This window comes from Mchenga conophoros, linkage group LG7 (assembly GCF_057382185.1).
Source record: "Mchenga conophoros isolate Kocher_MC1m ecotype Shallow Benthic linkage group LG7, M_conophoros_male_GT1.1, whole genome shotgun sequence".
NCBI lineage: Eukaryota > Metazoa > Chordata > Actinopteri > Cichliformes > Cichlidae > Mchenga > Mchenga conophoros.
In genome coordinates, this window is record NC_140532.1 from 18,156,529 (window position 1) to 18,172,698 (window position 16,170).

Here is a 16,170-nt window from a genome sequence, read left to right on the forward strand (position 1 = left end):
TGGGTGTGCGCAGTCCAGCATATCATCCACAGTTACCATTATTCTGAGCTGTTCTTATTTACAGTCCACTAAACATTGCCACCAGCTGTTTTCACTGTGGATAAAAGATAAATCTATGGGATTAGCATGACTCAGCATTTTAGGTGTAGGTATAAGAGCTTGTGAGGCGTTAACCCCAAGTGTAGTCAATGCACAAAACAAAAAGCCTTTGGTTTTTTCAGATCGAGAGGGATCAGTCGCATGAGAAACATGCACATCTCTCACTATAATGAATAGAAGCTCAATGTTTGAGCTTGTAAAGGTGATTATGAGATTTACGACTTCACCACAAGGCTGCTGAAGAGTTGTGACCTGGATACTAATAGTTTTTTGTTGTATTTTTTTAATATGATTATTTTTATACACCTATGGCTGATATTCATGGCCTATTTAGTAAATCATTGAGTCAATGTTCAGCACTGTAGCTGTATTATATGTATTATATATTAGGTTATATATCATTATCATGCAACAAAGAGCACACGGGCAAACCAAACAGGAAAAAGTTACAGTGTGTGTCAGTGTATCCACCCTTTTATTGCTCTTCTTTGCTCTCCCCACAGCGCAGACCTTAACCTCATCCATCAGCAAGTTCCAACAGGTTTTTAAATAAGGAACAAATAAGGTGCAGCATTGTTTTATAGTTTAAAGAATAAACCACCTGTGGCAGTGTTCTGTCATTTTTCTGAGCCGAGACTATTGTCAAGGCCTCAGAGCTGAGGTCTAGACCTGCTTTGAAATTTCAGAGAAGTTTATTGTGGGAGATCAGAGCAAACCGCCCTAGTTTGCCTTGGGTTATTTATTCAGCTACAGAATGGCATTTTCAAGCACATCGCTACGTGACAATACAAGGGAGCAGTGTAGAAAAGAGGTCAGAAAACCTTGAACAAAGTAGGAGTTTGTAAACCTTTAAAAATTGCCTTTTTGTGCATGGAGACTAGAGTAGATTAGCATCTCAAGGCACCTGGGATTGAAAGCCTCCTCAAATCTCAAAGAAAGTTCTTCTCAAGTGTTTTTTCAGACTTTCTCAGGCAAACTTGGATGGCACAAGTAAGAATGAAAGCAGACCAATTCAGTGAGTTGACCCTTGACTCCTTTGCAGCAGTCAATCAACCTGCCATTGTCAAGGAGGAAATTCGTCAATTTTCTGTCAGAATCCAAAGACAATTAACCAATTTCCACCTCTGGTCATCTGCGCATTATGGTTGTTACTCAAAACATTTGCAAGTCAAACACATAAGATGATGTTTGCTTTGTAGCTGCAAAGCTACAGAGATTAGCACTGACGAGCGTTGGATTACAGGGTCCCTGCTGGGATGTCAAAGGGCTTCGCGGACTCCTTTCACCTCCACCCTCACTGGAGCAAAGCATCAGTGGCTGGGGTTACCTACCATCAATGATTTGCTTCAAGAGGATCAGAATGCCTTTTCAGTATTCAGAGTTACTACTGACCTGCAGCAGCGCCTCCCCCTCACCCATGAGTTACGCCCCACTTATATCTTGGCAAACCAATACAAAAAGATCCCTCACAGAAATCGGAATTCAAACAATGGAGGTTATAGGCTCAACGAGAGCCACTCCAGAGCTCAGACCACAGGGAAGTGAAGGCGTTGTGTACATACAAAACTATGTGGAAGCTATTATTATAAAACAGTTCAATTTTAAGACTTTGAGAGCAAATGTTAGCTGTGACACAGTGGGTCAGCTTGATCAGACACTCTGACAGCTACAAATGTCACTTAGGACTAATAAGTGTTAGTCTGATGTTTCCTGTAAAGGAAAAATGGTCAGAAAATTGAGATATTGATGTCGCTTCAATTCAGTGTTGTACAAAAAAATAAATAAAGCAACACTTCAAAAACACATCAGATGTCAGTGGGGAAAAATAATGTTGGATATGCACACTAATGTGGTTTGGGTAATGTGTTAGGAATGAAAGGATGCTGCATCATCTGATGGAAATGATATTATTAACCCACAGAGGGCTGAATTCAAAGATATCTCAAAAATCAAAGTGAAAAATGATGCAGCAGAAATGAATTACTTATCCAGGAACTGTCTACATAGTCTCATCACAAGCGGCCAGGCATTGTGGAGGAATCCAGAACCCACTGGGCAAGTGTAGAGTCTGACAATAGCTTCAAGGATGGGTCTTAACTGCTGTTGCCTAGCCTGTAGAAGTCTGTGTGTCCCTCCCCAGACCGTCACTGACGCGCCACCAAACCAGTCATGCAGAAGGATGTTATAGGCAGCATAACCTTCTCCACAGCTTCTCCAGACCGTTTCATATCACTCATGTGCTCAGAGTGAACCTGATCATCTGTGAAAAGCACAGAGCACCAGTAATAGACCTACTAAATCTACTATTCTATTGTAAATGCAAATCGGGCTCCATGGTCCAGGGCAGAGTGCACAAGGCCTGCTAGAGGACATCGGGTCCTGAAGCTACCCTCACAAAGTCTGTTTTCTGATTGTTTGGTCAGAGACATTCACACCAGTAGGCTGCTGGGGCTCATTTTGTAGCTCTGGCGGTCCTCATTCTGATCCTCCTTACACAAAAGAGCAGATACCGCTCCTCCTGATGGGTTAAGAATCTCAACAGCCCTCTCCAGCTCTAAATGCCTGGCTCCTGGAATCTTCTCCATGCTCTTTGCTGGGAGACACAGCAAACCTTCTAGCAATGATACGAATTCATGTGTCATCCTGGTGGAGCTGGACTACCTGTGCAACTTCTGCTGGCTCCAAGTATCTCCCCATACTACCAGCAGTGACACTGACCATAGAAAAATACAAAACTAATGAAAAAACAGCCCAAAAAGATGAGGAGGGAAAAAATGTCAGTAGACCTATGAAACCATTCCCGTTTTAGAGGTTTCCTCACTAGGAATAACTGTCTTGTGAAACCAGTCTTAATAAAGGACAGTGATCTGCCACAATGCTATGTTAATAGAAACATGCTCCAGATACACCACCTCACGTGGTCACAGTTTTTATTTACACTTACTACCCGGTAAGTGTAAAAACACTTACATGTTTTTGGAGTGCAACATATAGCATGTAATTCACTGTCCTCATACACAATTCACAGCAATTTTCTAGCGTATTGCTACATTTTTACATCTTCAAGGCCAAAGTAGCTGCTGAGAATACTGAATGAGTTACTCTGAGTGAAACTAGTGCGCTGATACAGTGGGCAAAGCAAAAGTGTAAAAGTTTAAACCTACAGTATGTTAACTGCCACACAGTCTGTTATCTAGCAAAATGCTGTGGTGGTTAACACTATCGCTATTGTTGACTAAACAACGTCACAGCCAACGATAAAAAAGTATTTACATTTGTTTTTAGATTTGTTTCCTTTGTCTTTATCAAGATAAAATAAAATTTGTGAACAAATTTCTATAAAAAATCTTAGTATTTTTGATTTACACTCTTCAATGTAAAAAACAAAATAAAACAGGTATGCTTATATTTACGGAGCCCCCCAGGGGACATGGGAGAAAAAAAAATTAGGGAGGAAAAAAAAAAAATTAGGGAGGAAAAAGAAAACTAAGACGGACTTTTGCGAGATCTCGCAATACTTTTGCGAGATCTCGCAATACTTTTGCGAGATCTCGCAATACTTTTGCGAGATCTCGCAATAAGTATTGCGAGCGCTCGCAAAAGTATTGCGAGATCTCGCAAAAGTTTTAGCCGCATTCTTCGGAGGCCGCCAGCTCGAAGCCGACCGGGAGGTTGAGGCACGATGTGCCGGGAAAGTGGTGTTCCTCCCGGCTGTAGTAGGTCTCGACTTCCCGTTAGCTTCGAGCTAGTGGCCGCCAGCTCGAAGCCGACCGGGAGGTCGAGGCACGATGTGCCGGGAAAGCGGTGTTCCTCCCGGCTGTAGTAGGTCTCGACCGCCCGTTAGCTTCGAGCTAGTGGCCGCCAGCTCGAAGCCGACCGGGAGGTCGAGGCACGATGTGCCGGGAAAGCGGTGTTCCTCCCGGCTGTAGTAGGTCTCGACCTCCCGTTAGCTTCGAGCTAGTGGGTGTCAGATCTCCAAAAACGTCGGAGCTCTTTTGCAAATATGTGATGTCTTGTAAACCGAGCAGGTATCTGACGTTTACACAACTACATTCACGCCTCAAAATATCTTAAAAGTGTATTTTGTGACCCAGAAAGAGCAATATTACAACTAAGTAGCTGCCGCCATTGTTGGAGTTTTGCGAGATCTCGCAATACTTTTGCGAGCGCTCGCAATACTTTTGCGAGATCTCGCAATACTTTTGCGAGCGCTCGCAATACTTTTGCGAGATCTCGCAAAAGTCCGTCTTAATTTTTTTTTCCTCCCTAATTTTTTTTTTTTCCTCCCTAATTTTTTTTTTTCCTCCCTAATTTTTTTTTCTCCCATGTCCCCTGGGGGGCTCCGTATATATTAATAAATATACCTAATGGTCTGTTTCTATGTGTCATGCTGGATTAAATTCAGACATGGCATTGCATGACTCCTGGCATTTTTCCAGATACCCCAGAATACACCGTGCTAACAAGTAGCTTTGGAGCGGTGGTGGAGATGCCAGGGGAGGCTGCTCTTTTTGTTCTCATGCTGGTGTGCTTGGTTGGACAGAACATTTTGGGATCGCAGCCAGAGATTTTTTGAGGAAATATGAGAGGGCAACCTCCTGCAATCACCCAGTGTCGATGACCACTCGAGTGCAACGCAGTGGTGAGCTGCCACTCAAGATGCCGCCAGATCATTCCTTAGAAGTAAACTCCTGATGAGCTGTGGATGTGTGAGTGTATGCTTGTGTGTGCGTGTGTAGGCCAAGAGGAAATTGGACAGGCAAACAGCTGCTCTTTCCCTGCAAATTCTTCAGCCCACAAGGCAGAAATGAAAGGATACTTTGAAACGCAAAAATTGCTTTAATTTCTGGTTGACTTCAAGCCGTATTGCCTTAAATTATGTGAACTATTATACGCTGCAGAGGAAAAAAGACAGGGTTTCTTTGTGTGTGTGCATGTGTGTGTGTGCTAGAGAGAGAGAGAGATTTCAACATTGCCCCATATTCTAGGTTTATGCATATTTAAGGACGTGCTAATATTTATCATGATAGTCATTAATTAGCAGTTGCAGGCTGCCCTCTATGTGTCTAATGGGCCATTACAGTATTGTTGTGTGCACACATCTATCCAAGATTAAACTTGCAACACAGAGATGGGTCTCATCAACATTAAAGCTAGAAACATTTAAAATTCATAGCCACAAAACACCTTCTGACACAAAAGGCTATTAAAATGTTGTTCAGTCGCTGGGGCTTTTCTCAGTGCGCACTAAATCGGATCAATGGTGTTCCAGTTTGAGAGAAGACCTCCTGCAGTGAATTTTCAATGTCTATCAGTGGCACACTGCTAAACTCCTTGTATGCACAGGCAGTATACATTCAAAGATACATTGAGGCTCTTCTATTTGACCCCGATGCTGTGCCCATACCCCCCGTTGCTCTTCTCTGGACTTCCCCATGCATTTGGCTCATTTGAATTCCACTATGGGAGACCTCCAACGAGTTGGGGGAACTGTTAAACTCCCCGACAAGACTGCTAATTAATTTCAACAGACTGTACACACTGCATCTTTGGTGCTGATTTATGAGCATAAATCAGTCTTTCTCTCTTTTATTTTAACTAAGAAGTGGGATGTATCAGTCTGAAGCCCATAATTTCTTAAAGCACTGCATGCAGATATGCATCATCTCTTTTTCGGTATAAACAGTTCAGCAAATGAAAAAGTGTTCAACCTGCAGTGTTGGGAAGGTTACTTTTAAAATGTATTCCGTTACAGAATACAGAATACATGCCCCAAAATGTATTCTGTAACGTATTCTGTAACGTATTCCGTTATGTTACTCAATGAGAGTAACGTATTCTGAATACTTTGGATTACTTAATATATTATCGTGCTTTTTACAACAACGTGAATGTACTATTGCTGTGTGATTTATTACTATTACTGAAGGTCCGCGACTCCGAACTGTAGTAAAGGGACCTCTGACTAATACGGCGGGGTCCCTGTCGGCTCATAGCCGAAAAATAGCTTTACTTTGTTGTGTGGGTCAACTTTTCTTGTGAGAGACAGAGAGGCATTGAAAGACTGCTCCAACGGAACTTATTGTTTTCGGAGGAAAACACGAACACGGTGTACAGTCGAGTCTTAATAGCTTACTTACAACTGGGCTCGTCAGGCACTCTTCTTGGCTGCAGTGGTTATTATTATATTTACATGCTTCCAGCTCCCGTTTTTCCTCGACGACAACTCGTACCTTTCCACTCGCCTTTTTCTCCCTCCTCGCGCTCACAGACACAACGTGTATGGCAGTGCATGCTCCCTGCAACACGGAGGGAAGCTCACCTCCAATTATCCGTTCAGAGCACCACACTACTCGCTGGAGAGCTTTGCAGTTGTAGGCGGTGCTGTTGCCATACCAGGTGGTGATGCATCCAGTGAGGATGCTCTCAATGGCACAGTGATAGAAGGTCCTGAGGATGCGGGGGCTCATGCCGAATCTTTTCAGTCTCCTGAGAAAGAAGAGGCGCTGCTGCGCCTTCTTCACTGTTTTGTTTGTGTGTACTGACCACGTAAGATCCTCAGCCAGATGTACTCCAAGGAACCGGAAGCTGCTCACTCTCTCCACAGCAGCGCCGTTGATGGTGATGGGGGTGTGTACTTCTCTGCACCTCCGGAAGTCCACTATCAACTCCTTTGTCTTTGCGACATTGAGGGTGAGATGGTTGTCTTGACACCAGTGGGTCAGGGCGCTGACCTCCTCCCTGTAAGCCGTCTCATCACCGTTGGTGATAAGACCCACCACTGTAGTGTCGTCTGCAAACTTCACAATGATGTTGGAGCTGTTAGTGGCTGTGCAGTCGTAGGTGTAGAGTGAGTACAGGAGAGGGCTCAGTACACACCCCTGTGGAGCACCAGTGTTCAGTGTGATGGGGGATGAGGTGATGCTGCCCAGTCTGACCACCTGGCGTCTGTCAGACAGGAAGCTAAGGATCCAGCTGCAGAGGGAGCTGCTCAGTCCTAGATCCTGCAGTTTCCTGTCCAGCTTCGAGGGAACGATGGTATTGAATGCTGAGCTGTAATCTACAAACAGCATCCTCACATACGTGTCTCTCTTCTCCAGGTGTGACAGGGCAGTGTGTAGTGTCAGAGCTATGGCATCATCAGTGGACCTGTTGTGGCGGTATGCAAACTGTAGAGGGTCCAGTGAGTCGGGTAGTGCAGAGCAGATGAAGTCCCTGACCAACTGACCAACTAGTCAAGCAGCCAGGCATGCAGACTGCTTCTACAAACATTCGTGAAAGAATTGGTCACTCTCAGGAGCACAGGGAATACCAGTATGGTACCGTGATAGAATGCCAGTTGTGAAATTTCGTCACTATTAAACATTCCACAGTTGCATGTTAGTGGTATTACAGTAAAGTGGAACTTATTGGTAACAGCAGCAACTCAGCCGTGAAGTGGCAGGCCACATAAAATCACAGAGCAGGATCAGCAGATGCTGAGGTACATAGTGTGCAGAGGTCACCAAATTTCTGCACAGTCAGTTGTAACAGACCTCCAAACTTCATGTGGCCTTCAGATTAACTCAAGAACAGTGCATTGAGAACTTCATGGAATGAGTTTCCATGGCCAATCAGCTGTTTCCAAGTTTTACGTTACCAAGGACAATGCAAAGCATCAGATGCTGTCGTGTAAGGCACCCTGAGACACTGGACTCGAGAGGAGTAGAGACGTGTTCTCTGGAGAGAAAAGTCCCACTTGTCCATCTGGCAATCCGATGAACCAAATGGTTTTAATGGTTTAAAAATACTCATTATTATTTGAGAATTGTGCCTTTTATGTCCCCTGTTATTGTGTTTTATTGTTATTCCGTATCTGCTTTAGTTTTGAACTATATCACAGTCTCCTGAAAATAATATTCTAATGGGATTTTTTTTTATTATATAAAGGCTACATCTGCTATTCTGAGGGTGAAATTTCTCAAATCTTTTCCTAAACATTTCAACAATTTTAACCACGGTTATTAAGTTGAACAGTTAATAAGAGTTTTCCAGACTCCTAAAAGCTATGAAACAATAACGTCTGCTGCAAAAAATATCCCACATGTAACCCCAACACCATCATGGTAATTTGGGAAATAGACATAATTCTGCATGTTATGCAATTGTAGCAGATGTGAAATGGTCGACTGCGTTGTGACAACAGACACGGACTGGCTGGAAACAGGGTTTATTCCTATAAAACAGTGCAGCAGCAAAATCAGTGTCACACAGCGGCAGCAGGCTTCTCCTCACCCTGTTTAACACAAGTCAGTTCCACACAAACGGATGATACAACAGATAAAGCGCAGTTCCAAATATCATTTTTCTCACTCAAAGCGATTGAAAACACTTTGAGAGCTTTTAACCCTAGGAGCCAATACTTAACAAAGACAAATACACCGAATTTATATGGATAATTTAGTACAGGGAGAAGAGCTACAGAAAGCGTGCCTCACCAGTGTGGAGTCCGTACAGCTCTGGCTAGGAAACCCCACACCCGCAATGTGGCCGCAGGTGGCGTTACACTGATTAATGTCCCACTTCAACAATAACACACGGAACCTTAGTTCCACAAAAATAAAGTTCACACAATAAAAAAGTATAACCTATGTACAATACAGTTTTGAGAATGTTCACAATTCGTACATTATATCTCAGCTACATACTCCCCCCTGAACTTCTCAAAACCCGTTAGGTAAGGGTGAGCAACTGAGCGTCACATATAACAATTCGTAACTGTCAGTGATCTGGAAATTCACTACCCGGTGATACGTGCAACAAATATGTTTCCCAACTCATGGGGAAAGTAAACAGAAGAAAGTTGGCCAGACCCCCTAATGTTTACTCGCAAGAGAAAGTGCCTTATACACTATCCTGAACAAACAACACGGTAACAGCTACTATATGATGAATAGTACTCTGAGCTGAAGACAATCTCAAAATAGGTGTTAACATCTGACATGAAAATCACCCAACATATAAAACAAGTAGCCCTCACAGAAACAAGTTCTTGGCAAAGCTGCTCACTACATTGCCTGTTTGTAGGTTTCTTTGCTTCATAGTCTGGATTAACCTATTCACAGGCTTCACTATTCGACCCACTCTCGTCCTGATCTGGCCTGCTGCATTACTTGGGGGTACACCACCATGTTTCACGAGGCTCCCAACCTCGCTGACTGGCTGACTTTCAGGGTAACTGATACTTGGTAGTGTTCCCTCCTCAACTGGGGTAGTGCAAGCCCTGCTGTTGTTGTCATCATCTACTTCAGGGTAAGCAGCTACTTCACTACTGGCACTGTCACTGTCCTGATGCTCCTCATCATCCAACTGCGCACAGACACTGTCTCCAATACTGTCACACTCTTGGGGTCCTCTAGGAGCCGGGACACAGTCATCCATCATCTGAGCCACCCAACGGGCTGTGCGTTCAGTACAATCGTCCTCAGGATCAGCGACAGGGGATTCTCCATCAGATTGACTCTGCTCCTGGCCGAGTTCTGATTCACTGGCAAAAGACATCTCTGGTTCGCCCTCGGACTCTATGGGCAGGAAATTAGCCTGCAAAAGCAAGTTCCTATGGACAACTTTCTCCTGTCCACTCTTGACGTTCCTGATGCGATACGTGTGGCATGTGGGGTTCTTGGAGATTACAGTGTAGATGGTCGACTCCCACCTATCAGCTAACTTCCTACGACCCCGTTCGCCCTTGTTTGCCAAAAGGACACGATCTCCTTCCTCAATGTCAACACCTTTCTGCTTTTTGTTGTACAGGTCTGCTTGACGCTGCTGACTAGCTCCGGTGTTAGTCTGGGCCAATGCGAGTGCTTCTCTGAGGTCATCTCTCATCCTTTTTACATAACTGTCATAGTCTGTTACATCATTGTCCCTTGCAACATTGTGAAACATGACATCCACTGGTAACCTGGGGATACGCCCGTACATTAGGAAGAACGGTGCGTAACCAGTGGACTCATGAGCGGTGCAGTTGTAGACAAAGGTCAATGTCTGCAACATCTGAGGCCACTTGTGCTTCTCCCTCGGAGGTAGGGCTCTGATCATATTTCCCAAGGTCCTGTTAAACCTTTCGGTGTGACCGTTACCCATAGGGTGGTAAGGTGTCGTTCTTGACTTCTGCACCCCGGCCACTTGCAGCAGCTCTTGGATCAACTCACTCTCAAAATTGGCGCCCTGGTCTGAATGGATCCTTTGAGGGAAGCCATAGACACAGAAATATCTGTCCCACAACTGGCGCGCAACTTGTTTTGCCGTCTGATCTGAGCACTGGAAAGCATGGGCCATCTTGGTGAAATGGTCAGTCACTACTAGAACATCCACACTCTTGCCCCTGTGATCCTCTGCGGACCAGAAGTCTATGCAGACGAGCTCAAGAGGACCGGTAGTTTTAATGCTTTCAAGAGGAGCCCTCCCCTCAGGCTCGAGTGTTTTGCTGACAACACAACGTTTACAGCACTTGACATGCTCGCGAATGTCATGCTCCATGTTGATCCAGAAAAATCTCTGCCTGGCTAGGTACAGAGTTCTGCTTTGGCCCTGATGGCCAGCATAATCATGGACACCTGACAGGACTTGACTGATTAATGTGGATGGGGTCACGTACTGATGGCGCTTTTTGCCAGTGAGCAGGTCTTTGCTCACTCTGTACAGGATACCATCCAACACTTTCAACTTTTCCCACTGTTTCATCGTCTTTTGCGCTCTGTGCGACAGGTGAGCTCTTTCTCTACGTGATGGACGCCGACCACGTACGACGAACGGAATGACTTGAGACAGTGTCACATCTGCTCTCTGCTCCTCCTGTAGCTCCTGGAGCGAGAAGGCAGACAAGGTGTTCTGGCCTAGTGAGGGAAACCGATCTAGCTCTTGAGTCAACCAGGAGATTGCTCTCTGTTTTGAGCCTTGGTCCCACTCAGCGTGGCCTGCGAAGACTGCGGAAACTTCATCATTAGTCAGGGAACAACACCCTAGGCTCTCTGCAGGGGCCAAACACTCAACACTTTGGTGGTTGGCACTGAGCCTGAATGCATCCTGAACCGAGATTTCTTTGACCTGTTGCGACTCCTCTAACAGGGTTGCATAGGGTTCAGTCATGAGTCTCTGACTAACACGGTTGTGAACGAATGGCTGCCTGCTCAGTGCATCTGCAACGACATTTTTACTGCCAGGAATGTACTTGATGCTGAAGTCGTAGGGGGACAGCTTTGACACCCACCTCTGTTCACATGCATCAAGCTTGGGCTTCGTGAGAATATATGTTAGGGGGTTATTGTCTGTCCAGACGGTAAAGCTATGCCCCTTCAACCAGTGGCTGAATTTGTCACAGACAGACCACTTTAGCGCCAGAAACTCAAGGCGATGGGCGGGATAGTTTCTCTGTGCACGGGCGAGGGCCTTGCTGGCAAATGCAACGGGACGTGCTTTACTCTCGCCCTCTTGGACTTGTGACAGCACAGCACCCAAGCCGTCCTGTGAAGCGTCTGTCGACAAGATAAATGGTTTGTTGAAATCAGGGTGAGCAAGCACAACGGAGTCAAGGAGTGCAGCCTTCAAGCGTTCAAACGAGTCAACATGCTCCTTCTTCCAATCACTTGGGCTGAGCCTCCGGAAAGAAGCAGCACCTCGGGCATTTACTTTCTTTCCTTTAGGAGCGGCAGTCAGGGTAAAAAGGGGTCTGGCAATCTTAGAACAGTCCTGTATGAAGTGTTGGTAATACATTACCATACCCAGAAATGACTTTATCTTCTTCTGGGATGGCGTAACCCCGTCCTCCATCATGAGATCAGCCTCTGAGATAGCGGTGATCGCCTTAACCTTGTCAGGATCGGTCGAAACCCCGCCTTCAGTCACAACATGGCCCAGAAATCTCACACTCCTTCGGAGCAGATGACATTTTTTGGGGGCCAGCTTCAGTCCGTGGGCACGTAGTCTGCTAAACACAATCTCCAACCTCCTGAGAGCCTCTGCTTCATTGGGTGCATAAACAAGCAGGTCGTCCAGGTAGCACAGCAGGGTTAGGAAATTCTGGTCGCCAAATATGCCCATCATGAGACGCATGAAGCTCGCCGGGCTGTTGCACAGGCCTTGGGGGAGTCTGTTAAACTCGTAGAGCCCCATTGGTGTTGTGAAGGCCGTTAGCTTTTTGTCCTCCTCTGCCATCTCAATATTGTAGAAGCCAGAGGTGAGATCCATGGCACTGAAAATTGCGTTACCTCCCAGGGCTGCCAGACAGTCTGACTGGTGGGGCAAGGGATGGGCATCCTTGACTGTGCGTGCGTTCAACCAGCGGTAGTCCACGCATATTCTGAGATCTCCATTCTTCTTCCACACCAGTACCAGTGGGGACGCCCACTCACTGTTGGATTTGCGGATCAGCTCTCGCTCCTCCATCTCTGTGAGCACCTGTCGCAACTTGTGGTACTGCCGTGGAGGGACGCGCCGATAGGGAAGTCTGAACGGCCTGTCGTCAGACAGATGGATGCGATGGACAAAATCCTTTGCCAGTCCACAGTCCAGCTTACCCTTGGAAAAGACATCCTCATACCTGTGGATCAGTTGCAGTACCTGAGCCTTCCAGTGGTCTGAGACTTCACAAGAGTCGAGGTCTAGGTCCTCCAACCCCATCTTCTGCAAGCTGTCACGCAGGCTAGGGCAGGAGGTAGGGCTACTCTGTGCGTCGCTACACACTGTCTGGCTCTGGACCCTAAGGGTCTCACTTGGGTTTTGGTCAGAAGCCACTTCGAGATCTTCAACAGCTACACAAGCGGAAGCATCTGCTACCTTAGCGTTTCGTCTCAATGTGATAGGCTTATCACATGTGTTCAGGATTCGAACAGGGACCCACCTATCGCCACTCATAGAAACCACAGTTCTACAGACAATGACACCTTTTTTATGAGTTTGCGATTTTGGTGGTTCAACCAGAATGGCGCTGCCCTCGGAAAGGGGTGATGACGCTGGCAGTCTGCCCCATACAAGGTGCTCTTGCTTGGGGAGTAGAGTCACTGCCTGAGCTAGTTTGACAGTGCCAATGACATCTGGCATTTTGTCACCCCTCCACCGGTTAATGCCAGACAGCATATTCAGAAACTGCACTATTTCAGGCGCTTCTGCTGATTCGGGTTTGCTCAGGACTTGCCAGAAATGGGGGGACAGCCTGAAGTGTCTGAGGAGGTGTTTGATAACATTTGTCCCTAAAATCAACTGATCTTTCTGACCGGGGACCACTAGGGCAGGCACTCTGAACGTACAATCATACACTTCCATTTTCAACTCGCATATACTCTTGGGTTTAACCTGAACTCCACCACAGCCCACTAGCACAATGTCGGTACGAGTGTCGCTTAATTCCAATGCGACCCCAGCGCTCTTTAACTCTCGCTCCGCCTCTTCGCTCAAGGTACACGCCATGGAACCTGTATCAAGAAGGGCCTGCAAAGAGACTTTGTCATTCACCAATGCATTCGTGTAAAATAGGCTGTCTGCCTCATCAAGTCTTACTATATTCTGGGAAAGTACAACAGTACCAGGTGGGGCACACTTCAGGCTTTCTTTGTATACAGTCTGTATGTCATCACTGGGATTGAGGGTTTCACACTCTTCGCTCACACTGTCCCCTCTCAAGTGCAAGCACCCTAGTTTCCCTGGGGATTATTTTGCTGGGTAATGGGCTCAGCTGCTCTGGGGCAGTCTTTCCTCTGATGCCCAACCTCCAGGCAACCTAGACATCTCCTCTCTCTCATGCAGTGAGTGCGCGTGGAATGTGAGCTATTGCCACAAACCTGGCACGAAGGGAACCTGGCTGAGGCTAGAGGCTGTGGTCTAATTACGGGGTGGACAGGCTGGTTGGAGCGCTCTAACACCCTCTCCAGCATACTGAGCACGCGGTCTAGAGCACTTGGGTCTGAAGCGGCAGCTCCAGCAGCCTTACCCGGGCTGTCCTGGGAACATTTTACTGTACCTACTTGGGCATGGTTCAGTTCAAACTCAGGCGACTCGCTTGTGGTTGTCGCAGTGGCCACGAGGAGGGGATGGGGTCTGGCAGAGCCCAGGCTCTTCTTTTTTGCATGACACTCTCTTTGGTGTTCATCAATGGCTTCCTGAACCTCCATTACTGTCCATTTACTGATGGGCTTACATTTGAAAACACAGGCGAGGCTGGGATCAGGACAATTTCTGATAAACATCATGGCTATCTCTGCCTCCATGTTCTCCATTTTGCCTCCCTGACGCTGTAAATGCTTGTCAGCTGCCTCAGCAGCGATATTAAGCCTCACCCAATAGTCTACTGGGGTCTCTTTTGCAACTGCTTGGGTGGCATAGAAGTCAGCCAGTGGTTGACAGGAGCCAGGACTATCACTAAAATAACGCCTGAGTATGGCATAGATGGTCTCAGGGTTGGTCACTACACCAGAACATGAGTTACTTTTCAAACCCACCTTAATAATGTTTTTAGCTCTGCCGAGGAGGTGGTTTAAGACTTCATCCACCTGCACGGCTCTAGACAACCCTCTCTTCTCTAAGTACACTTCCATCATGTCTATCCACTCATGAACAGAGTACTTATCCGCATCATCACCTCTGTACATAGGTGGGTCTTTGATATCTTGTCGGACCACTAAGTTCACTTTGGAGAGGTCGAGAGTGGTGTCAGGGCTCTTAACTTTGGGGGACTCGGCTGGAGCTGTCTGGTTTGGACCAAGTGGGACTTGACTGGATAGTAGCCGGCTAGCGATTGATTCACCTATCTGGGTTCCCAATTCACCAATGAGCTCACGTAGCTCTTTGTGTGTGCTGTCGTCGCTCAAAGCAGGGGTTGAGGACTGGCGCTCATGAGCTTTATTTCGAATAATGTCATCTGACTCTGCTGGCTCATCACGCAACATTATAGACCTGTCTCTCACTTCATCTGCCCCAGACAGTCTCCAACCTCTCCCAGCGACTGGCGTGAAAAGGTTAAAGGAGTCTTGGCCCCTACCAGCCATGTTGCTTACAGGAGGTTAGCAATAACTACAAAGGGGATCAGAAACAAAAGGAATACAAAAATACCTATCACTCAGAAAAATACAACACAAGTAAACACGGCTCAGTTAGACTCTAACAGGTGTAACTGGGAGAAATGCCTACTAACAGAACACTGGAAATTTTTTGCTGACCCACAGAATAATTTTACTTATATTACAGGTGTCGGAAGTGTTCAGCTCAACCTCAGCGATCAGCAGCGGCTGATCAGATGCATCCGGGTCACGGCACCACTTTTATGTAGCAGATGTGAAATGGTCGACTGCGTTGTGACAACAGACACGGACTGGCTGGAAACAGGGTTTATTCCTATAAAACAGAGTGCAGCAGCAAAATCAGTGTCACACAGCGGCAGCAGGCTTCTCCTCACCCTGTTTAACACAAGTCAGTTCCACACAAACGGATGATACAACAGATAAAGCGCAGTTCCAAATATCATTTTTCTCACTCAAAGCGATTGAAAACACTTTGAGAGCTTTTAACCCTAGGAGCCAATACTTAACAAAGACAAATACACCGAATTTATATGGATAATTTAGTACAGGGAGAAGAGCTACAGAAAGCGTGCCTCACCAGTGTGGAGTCCGTACAGCTCTGGCTAGGAAACCCCACACCCGCAATGTGGCCGCAGGTGGCGTTACACTGATTAATGTCCCACTTCAACAATAACACACGGAACCTTAGTTCCACAAAAATAAAGTTCACACAATAAAAAAGTATAACCTATGTACAATACAGTTTTGAGAAGGTTCACAATTCGTACATTATATCTCAGCTACACAATCATAATGGACTGTATAGCATCCGTGGCTAGCACAACTTCTCATTTCATGTGTCCTTGTTTACCATTAAAGTTTCCTAGATATCACATGACTTCCTCAGATCACTTCCTGCACCTGCAGCGTTTCCACCCGCTGATTTAAGCCACTTTGGCATGTCTCCCACCTCTGCCCTTGTTCCCAAACTACAGGGGACCTCGCTTTCTGCTCTCCCTCACATCTCCACCTCTCCTTC

General features: G+C 46.2%; 1 long non-coding RNA gene across 1 annotated transcript; it reads right to left on the reverse strand.

Annotated features, from left to right (window-relative positions):
- Nucleotides 1-15,443: 15,443 nt before the first annotated feature.
- Nucleotides 15,444-15,883, reverse strand: LOC146569973 (uncharacterized). Its single transcript, XR_014893184.1, has 2 exons — nucleotides 15,730-15,883; nucleotides 15,444-15,527 (listed from the first exon to the last, which is right to left on the reverse strand). It is a non-coding gene; the product is annotated as an uncharacterized LOC146569973 (long non-coding RNA).
- Between the last annotated feature and the right edge of the window lie 287 nt (nucleotides 15,884-16,170).